This window comes from Lactuca sativa, chromosome 9, assembly GCF_002870075.4.
Source record: "Lactuca sativa cultivar Salinas chromosome 9, Lsat_Salinas_v11, whole genome shotgun sequence".
Lineage (NCBI taxonomy): Eukaryota > Viridiplantae > Streptophyta > Magnoliopsida > Asterales > Asteraceae > Lactuca > Lactuca sativa.
In genome coordinates this window covers 151,495,264-151,505,357 of record NC_056631.2, presented here as the reverse complement: position 1 = coordinate 151,505,357, position 10,094 = coordinate 151,495,264, and positions in this window count along the sequence as shown.

Below are 10,094 nucleotides of genomic sequence, written 5' to 3'. Positions count from 1 at the left end.
TTTAGGGTAGACCCCTATGCCGACGACATGTCGTTGGCATAGGGTTGACATAAACGACGACGTATTACTTAATCCTGGAATATAAATATAAATGTAAATTAAAAAACCTGTCCTGACGACTTGTCGTTGGCATAGGATGTCCAAAAACTACGTCGTTCTCCTTTTTCTGGCACTTGGAATAAAAATAAATAGAAAGTCATTTTTTTGCTACCTATACCGACGACACGTCGTCGGTATATATTTTCATATTACCGCCAATATTTTCGTCGTTCCCGCCGGACCTATGGCGACGACTTGTCGTCTGCACAGATATTGCGGTCAAAGAAAGTTGGTCAAACGTTCCAAAAGCTATGGCGACAACTTGTCGTCGGCATAGGTAGACCTGTAGCGACGACTATCGGCGTCGGGATAGGTGTCGTCGCCGTAGCTTGGTATTCTTGTATTGAATCTTCACTTATTAGGAGATGGACGAGCAAACAAACCATCAAAGACTGATCACGTAAACACACAATCTTTCAATCTTGCCATTCGTTAGATTATTCACTAAGGTTGTAATTCCTAATCCGCTAATTCTACAATTTTTAAACATTATTTATAATTAGTTTAATCTTCACACTCATAATCCTAAATGGACGCTTCTCACACTGTTAATCCTAATCAAAAATTGTTTTGACTTTATAGACCTATTCGAAAGATTTTTTGACTTAATCACATTGAATGTATATGAGTGATTGAATTTTTTTATCCGGATAAAACATAATATAAATGTTTGGCTAATTTATTTTATAGTTTTGGATTTAATCGCATTGAACACGTATGAATGTTTGACTTTATTTTAATGTTAATATAAATTATCAATATATGAAATTATTAATTATTAACGTCAATTTTTTAAAGTTTTATATTTTTATTAAATGTATTTTATTTTGAATGTGACGATGTTTTATCTCACTCTGAGTATCAAAGGTACACATTTTATAATATTATTATAAGCTAGGCTACAAATATTGATGTCGGTGACTTTTTTGTATTCCGTTTTCATTTTTTTATATCAATATACTTTCGCCATATATATTATTTTGAATATTATAGTTAACCAATATTAACCATTAACCAAAACCGTTAACCGAGAAAAATCATTAACCATAACCAATATTAATCATACCCAACGGCTACCAAAATGCATTAACAAATCATAATGGTTATGATTCGGTTTTGACCAATAACTGAACCAAACCGCCACATACACACCCCTAGTTCCAACCTTTTAAAAATCAGTTTTTTAGTTAAATCGGTGTGGTTATTGGTTTTCGGTTCAACCACTGAGTAAACCGGTTTCTATAATTTTCATCTTTTTTCGTATTTTCATACACATACTGACATACATACGTACACAAATCAAGAATTTGCTGTCCACAAGTTCAACCATTAAAATACACATGAAAACAAGTTGTAGATCAATCTAAATACATTAAAATAATCTAAAACCATAAGTTTTACATCAATCCACGTGCATTGAAAAGAAAATAAAGTCCTAAATGAATATAAACGCATCAAAAAACTTTATAACATTTATTTGTGTTTTTATTTAGAAAAATTTTAATAAATGTGAAAAAAATACCAAAGTTTGTCATGCAAAAGTTTTCAATTACATGTGTTTTTATTTGATTTAACCAGTTCAACCATTTTAATTGAACCGGTTCAATCGGATTTTTGTCAAAACCGACCGATTCGATTGGTTCAGAAATAGACATAAAACCGGAGATAGTTGAACCGCTCCCTTCCCCGATTCCCGGTTGAACCAGTTCGATCGGCCAGTTCAAACCGGTTTTTAAAACATTGCTTCGTTCATTGCTAGTTGGAAAATGACAAAAACGATGCATCATTTGAGTACTTCAATTATATTGGTTAGCTTCTGGCCTTATAAATAAATCTTTGAATTTGTTTTCCCTTGTTTAGGAGTTGGGATAAAATTTATTAGTGTCGAACAAATGACGTCCATTCTCGCATGTAAAGGCTCCAGTTTTCGTTATGTATATTGGGCTTCGCCTAGGTTCTTGTATCTTATCTCCACTTCAGTACTTCACATAGATTTTGGTTCGTTGCTTGATTGAAAATGACCAAAATATCGTTTGAGTTATTAGATGATTTCCAAAAATACATGCAAGATAAATCGGTACCACTAGCATCGACTATGACGAGCTTTTTTTTAATACAATTAGACGTTATTAAAAAAACAGTAGAAAGCTGAAATTATAAGTTATAGTAGAGTTGGTTATGTTCCCATGAGTCCGAAGACAGATCTCCCCCACCTAGCTTTGTTTTTAAGCCAAAAACCCTAAAACTTTCACTTCAAAAGAAAGAAGAAAAAGGTTTTTCACTTTGCTATTAAAGATCAAACAGTTCCTGTATGTCCATATAATCCATAAGAAGGCCCTAGAGATCGTGTCCATGATATCTTGCTTTTTGCTGCCTTTTTGTGCATTGGGTTTACTCTAATGAGGTTGTCTAAAGATTCATTCTCATTGAGAGCATACTTATAGAGACGAGTCCTCTTAAGGTTGCGCATCCAGTCCATGTATTTTGGACTAGTAAGCTTTTCCTTTCACAAAATCGATAAGAGAGTGACGTTTGAATTTGGAGTATAATGTTGAGTAATTAAATCATCACCATTTCCATACATCTATGCTAAGAGAGAAGTTTTAGTTAGTTGATTAATCCTTAATATTTTAACCAAAATTAATATTCAATGCTAGCATCCGAAATATAATTCGAAATGAGAAGGGGATGTTATAATCTAGTTGTAAATTTATTAAGGTTGGTAAGTCGAATTACCAGTTTCATTTTAATATGAAATACCTAGATCTTTTAAGATTCATTGAATCTTATCAATGACATGTTTAGTCTCAGATTATGCTCTTCTATTTGTGATTGGAATACCGAATCCCATAATCAAGATGTGAATAATCATGCAAACCTGCATGACTCACTCGAGGTCAGTTAGAATCTCACATTGATGTGTTGGTTAACTATGCACGCTCCATCACCTATCATAATTTTCGAGATGTGCCACCATTTAATATTTGTAGTCCCAAGTTAGTGTGTCAGTTATGCTGGGTTATATAGTTCATAATAAACATGTAAAATGCGGAAAACACTTAACAGTTAAGAGGGCACATGCAACCTATAAGAATTTGTGTATTTAAAAATAAAGGCAACAAACTATGAATATCAAGAACTATAGAGAAACCCTAATGAACTCGAAATTACAAGGATTAGGCTTTACATACCTTAGATTTATTATAGAAAATAAATCTTGATTCATCCTGAGATTTATTATAGCAAATAAATATTGATTTATTTTATGTTGCTTCTTTATGAATCTAGCACCAAAAGCTTAGTGCCTCTAATGACTTATACTCAAACTCTAGCAACTAGAAGGTAACAAAAGAGAGGAGAGAGGATGCAACTTTTGGCTATCCTTTTGTTATGAGTAGTGTATGAAAACACATGACCAAAGGGTCCTATTTATAGATGCTCAAGTAACCCCTTGGAAACTATGAGTCCTTGCATTATTAATTCTAGTTAATCCATAATTACATCCAAATTAATCATGTTTAATAAGCAATGAATTCTTATTGATTTCATATTAATTTATTAACATATAAATTAGCAAATCAATTGTTTAACAATTTATCTCATATTAATTTATTAATCACCTAATAAATTAGCAAATCAACTTTATATTTCCAATTAATATATTAATCATATAACATATGAATAAATCATTTATTTCAATTTCCAATTAATTTATTATTCATATAATTAACTAAAAAATTATCCTCTCTCTCCAAATGTCATTCTCCTCAGTTACTAGTTATGAGAGCAACCCAAAGGGACTTTGTTTTTAATTATAGAGAATATAGAAGTTTAGTTATGAACATAGACACTTTAATCCAACAGCCTCCTACTTGGTTAAGTCTATAACTACAACTGCAAGTATAACCTTGAACCAAACGACAATGTGTGCTTTTCAAAGCAGTAGCGAACTTTGATACAATTCAAACGTTGGCCCTAAGGTAAGTGATTAGATATTCCTTTGTTCTAGAAGATATCATATGGACACGATACATGGATTAGAAACAATCATATAGTCCAATATTTTGTTTCTCAATTTCCCGATTTATGATGTCTGAATTTAGACTATTAACTGAACACATCAATTTACTCTAGGCTCGGCCAAGCACTTAAAATGTTGGCAACGAATCATCGAGGGCCTAAAGATATTGCTTTCCTGATAAGGAAAAAGGAACGAATAAACATTCACTACATAATTGTAACTTATACTTATCAAATCATACATGATATTATCTTTTATAACACCATGTTACTGATGAGGTTATGCAACACCAATGCATAACCAACTTTCAAATTACATCTTATGTATCTCTGTTTGAAGAATAGAAGATATTATCATCTTAAAATTACTCATGATAAAATTTATGAAGTAATCTCTAAGAGTGGGTTTATCAAATACTCAAAATCTCAATTTCTAAATACTAATGAATATTACAACACTCTCATGCAATTTCCAATCTCTATGGACAATCTACAATCGATTCATGACAGTTTTAGTTCACCACTTACATCTAAAAGTATGAATGAACGTTAAATTTGAATAATAAAATTATTCTGGAAGTAAAACATGCAATATGAAATACGATAGTATACTAATTAACAATTGTATCATACCTATTGAATATAAATAAATATCTATTATTTAATCACCATAACAATTACAAATTTATTCATTGTATATTGTTTCGAGTAATAACCTTACAACCAGTGTTGTAAAACTCACTGAATTGGCCGATTACTCCTCGGAGTACTCGCTACTTGGCCCCTTACCGAGATGAGTTACAGAATCCCGAGTACTCCCTGATCTGCCCCTTAGTGAACCGAGCAGTGTTGTAAAACCCAATCAACTTGGTGATTATTATGTATAATATACTTAATGATTTATTGTTTAAGACACACACATGTGATTATTACTACATATATATCTTAATTTTTCAGTAATTTTCAAGGAAGTGAGACCATTATGTGTATTCACATGTGTCTACTTTTGTTATAAATTTAAATAAACTTAAGATTTTAACTTATGAATTTGACATATATATAAGTTCCCTAAAAATATTTCTACATGAATTACTGAATCTGAGTACTGCCCGAGTACTCCTAAGTACTCGCTACTCGGTAGTCGGCCGAGAAGCTACCGAGTAACAAGTTCTACAACCTTGTTAATAACTTGAATTAAATAACAATATTTATGTCATGTTATGAACATGCATACTGAAGTTGTTAGGATTGATTAGAAGCACAAATGATTCAAATAAAACTATTAAGAACACAAGATCTAAACAAAATTGGTTGGCTTGTATTTAGTCTGAAATAAGTATAAAGCATCAAGAGTGTTTACAATCAAAAAATACTCAAAAGTTACTCTCTACTCTAGTACTTATCCTGTTTATAGGGTACAACAAAGTCAGCAAAAAATACAAGGACTAAACATTCTACCTTCAAAATTAATAGTGCCTTGCAAATACATACAGAGTCGAAATCATTTTTTCAGAATCATACCATTTCGACATCTCACAATTAATGCTTCGATCCCTACAATCTCCCCCTTAGTGAGAGATGTCAAATTATGCGATTAGCTTAAAAGTTTGAAGAAGTACACTCCGAATCTCCATATACCATAAGATGGTCTTTCGAATCACTGCCCTGTCTTCACTTTCATTCTTCTTGAAGTTGTTAATTCGAATAAAGAGATTTATATACTGAGAATTTGTCTACCTCTCAAGAACACTCACTTGGAGCAAAAACTTCATCATCCGCCCATTCTTATTCTTTCCTTGAAACACGACTCCAAGAGGTTGACGAATTATCTCACCATCTTCATAATCATTGATGTTTAATTTTCCTCTTAGAAAATATTAAGGGACTTTCGAAGGTTTCATGACAGCTGATGGAAGCTTAATATCAATGATTGCCAAGTAATCATAGTAGTTGTCTATGAAAACTTCGATTTGAGCAAGACCAATGATGAAATCATCCTTGTTGCTCTATCTTATATTTGAAACATCCACATTACTCAAAATCTTTGTGACTGTCATTAAGTCATTTAAGTTCATTAATGGGAAATATGCAAATGTGAACTAAAAAAAATTATTTGCTCTTAAGACCACATAACGGACGTTTTGCAGCAGACCTTCGAACAAGATGTAACACATGACAGTCATCACCTTTACTATCTTCAAATCCAACCATATCTCTTCTTCGTTTTCCCCAAGACTGCATGAAAACGAATCGCCAGTCTTTTGAATTCATCTTTATCAATGAAATTCTCAACAATCTTAAATTGAGAAGAATTAAATAACATGTGGTTGATCGGAAAATCAAGCTGATTGAAATCAGAATTTTCAACGTCATAGTTCTTCTTGGGCACCTTTCAAAAGTAATCATTCAATCTAGTCGAGATGATATCTTCAATCGCTTCATAACACGACAACTTGTTGGGATCACCCATATTCAATCCAGGTGGGTCATTAGCTCTTCGCCTCAAGATATTGTTGATCTGCCTTTGTTTCTCGATTTAAAGAGCCTGTTGCTTTTTCTTCTCTTCTTCTGATGGAACATTAGAAATAGCTCTTCCTTTATTACTTGGATTATTATTAGAAGTTGGTAGAATCGAAATCGAACTCGAACCTCCAGCTCCTTCGTTTATTGAGATTTTTTTAGTGATCTCATTGTTGTTGTTGTGGATGTTGTAGTCAAAGAAATGGGAAGTGAAGTTAGAATTTGAATCAAACTTACTTTCCCAACTACAACTCCTTTCGCTTTATCAGAATCTTTTGAAGAGCCAACTACTCCAATTCCTTTCTCTCCCCCTTGTGACACTTGCACTGCACGTGGAGCATTAGTTGGTAAATAAATAAGCAACTCAAGAAATGGAGTAAGCTTAGATTTAATATTGGACTCAATATTGGATATCAATTAAGAAAGAGACTCGTGAGATACTATTGATTGATACGAAAGATCAACCTTGGAAATAGACTCCTTGATACTTGAAAAAAATTCTTCCATCTTCTCAACCACCTGAGTATCCTTTTTTGAATTGGCTTCAAGATTATTCGTCTACTCATAATTAAACTCAACCAATGTAGTGATAGTGGTAGCAATGACATGGACTTAGCCATGAAACATGGGGTAGTTTTGCTCCATTTTCTAAACTTTTTTTAAGAACTCAGATTTGAGTTCAACAATTTTAAGATCCACAGACTCGTTAATTGTAAATACTTAATCAATAATAAGTTAATGACGTTCGTATGAAGCATCACAAAGCTTCTGAATCTCATAGTCATAGGTCTTGTAATTTAACGCTAACCTTTCTACTTGTTTCTGCTCAATGCCCTCAATCAAGTTTCGAAAGTGATTTTCTTAAGATTTCATCAAATAATCCATTTCGATGCCAACCATAAAATTCTTACCTCTTGTATCTGCTTGAATATGGAGAAGAGAATTGATTATTGATTTAAGGGTTTTAAACTATTTTCTTGACATGATTAAGTTATCAGGAACATTCTCCTCCTCGGGATCGAATTGAAGATCAGAAAATGACACCATGCTATCATTATCATTAGATTATTTGCCATAAACCACATTCTCAACGTCATTTGATTGTTATGAGAAAAGAGTTGTAATAGGTTTAATCATGATGCCAAAATATGTTGGGGATATGGTTGAAACTAAAACTAAAGTTGGAACAGGTGATGAAATTGGTGGTAATGTTGTGGAAGTGTCAACTGTGGAAATTTTGATGGTAAAGATGTTGATAGTGGAAGTGTTGATGATAGAAGTAACAAAGAATTCATTGGTACGCATCCCTTCATATATGTTGACATGTGTGTCCTTATCAGATAAGTTCACAGGGATGTCTGGAGTTCAAACCCTCTCCATATTGGACTCGGTATGCGAAACCCAGATGGTATGGCCAAGGTCTTCTGAAGGATGGATATGGGTTAAGGATCACTCAAATTGATGTTTGTATCTGAATTAGATACATTTACATTGACATCAAGATTTCATGTCGCCTCGAAATTCGACTTAAGAGGAGAATCCCTTTGAGTTGATCAAGTAACAGAATCTTCTACGTGAATATTAAACATTTCACTATCACTACCGTGAGCAGTTTTGACCTTCATATTGTTAAATGGAACTAGAATCTTTCGTTTCTTCTTTTGTAACATGTGAGCCATATCAAGAGCTTGACGATTATTTGAAGCAATTGAAACAGGAACAGATGCTTCACAGAACAAAACACCTTTCCTGTTAAATTTGTGCTTTTGAATTTTCTTGATATCCTTCTGAGAGGAATTAGGATTTGAAGAATTGACATTTTGTGGCTCAAAACTTTCGAACATAGGATCTTGAATAGGTTGCTGGATTAGTGAATCAGTAGGCTTCTTGGCTAGTTTCTTCATTCTCTTAAGAACTCCCGATTTCGATGGGATAGTTTCTTTCATAACTTCCATCTCCATAAGTGGTTTTTCAACTTGCTTCTTCTTCTTTGGAGCTTTAGAAGCTTTAGAACAACCTTCAGCCCCTTTTATGGAAGAACCCATGTTGGTGTAGAAGTGTCAATCGAAGCAAAATGTTATACAAGAAGCGTACTTTTACGATCCACCAGCTTGAGCATTGCATCATGAATACGAGCAATAGTTGGAAACATAGTTGGATCATCAACAAAATCCTTGGGGCAGCCATAATTGGAAACTCGGCAGTTTCGACATCAAAAGGAACCAAAATATCCTCTTGTCAATAAACATCATGCAAAATTAGGCTCCAAAAACATGCACTCGACACACAATTAGAAATATTGGTGTGTGTAATTGAAGTTCCAAATTCCTCCCAGGGATACGTGGCATAATCCACATTCAAACCGTAATACAGTCTTGCTAAAAGGGAATATATCTCAAGCTTGGCTTTGTCAAGCCTAGAGCTTCATCTTGTTATGCAACGTAAGGCAATCCCAAATAGAAAACTCCATAAACAAGGAAGACTGGACTTCTTATAGTGACATATTCTAGTATGAATTGGTTGATGCCCCATTTCATTGAACATATAAAGCACCTGATCAGTCAAAACCTCAAAGAAGTTATCTGGTATGGGTAACTTTAGGATTTAGGAAAATTGCTTCCTAGTAAGCTTCTTTGTCTTTGAATTCGTCAACTGAGATGACCACCTTAGTTGTTTTGTTGAAGACAACATTTGAACCAGCAAGAGAAAGCCATTCCATCAGGACTGAGAATAAAGACGACAGTGCAACTGATTACACCAAGTTGTTTAGGGTTTCAACCAGCATCCATAATGGCTCCAGATATTGATCAATTGGTGGAACCAAACGAACATTAGTGGTTTGAATCTTCATCATTGGTTGCGATACTCCCTTTTCATTTGTTGTTGTAGGATCAATAGTAGGATGAGAAGCAACCATTGCAGAGAATGTAGATGAAATTGAAAATGATCAACAATTTGGGATTTTTGGAAATTTAATCTAAGAGCATAAAGTTTGATAATCAAGTTATCAACTTCCTTTTATAATCGATGGTGTTTTTGAATTTGAAGTGGTATCCAATAATACACTTCCTCGTATTATGTTGGTTACTTAACTGACACCGTAAAAACTTCACATCATAAAAGTAATAATCACATTTTCCTTGAATGCTGTGAAAATCCTGAACCGTCATGCCCACAGGATCTTTCGTTGTTCCTAAGCAGATAACAATCATCACATTATTCGAACTATAACCAAATACGAATTTTAATTTCGACACCAATATGAGATCATTCCGTTGGCATGGAGGCAAGGCTTATTTGCTTTTGGGATATGGAAGCGAAATCATATGCCAATCTTTGCAAAATCTATCTTTCGAGTCGGTAGTACTCAAAACCTCAAGGATTTCAGTGCATATGTGTGCCAAAGAATAAGAGAGAAGCAATTAAAACAGTGTCAATTTAGTGATATCAAATTT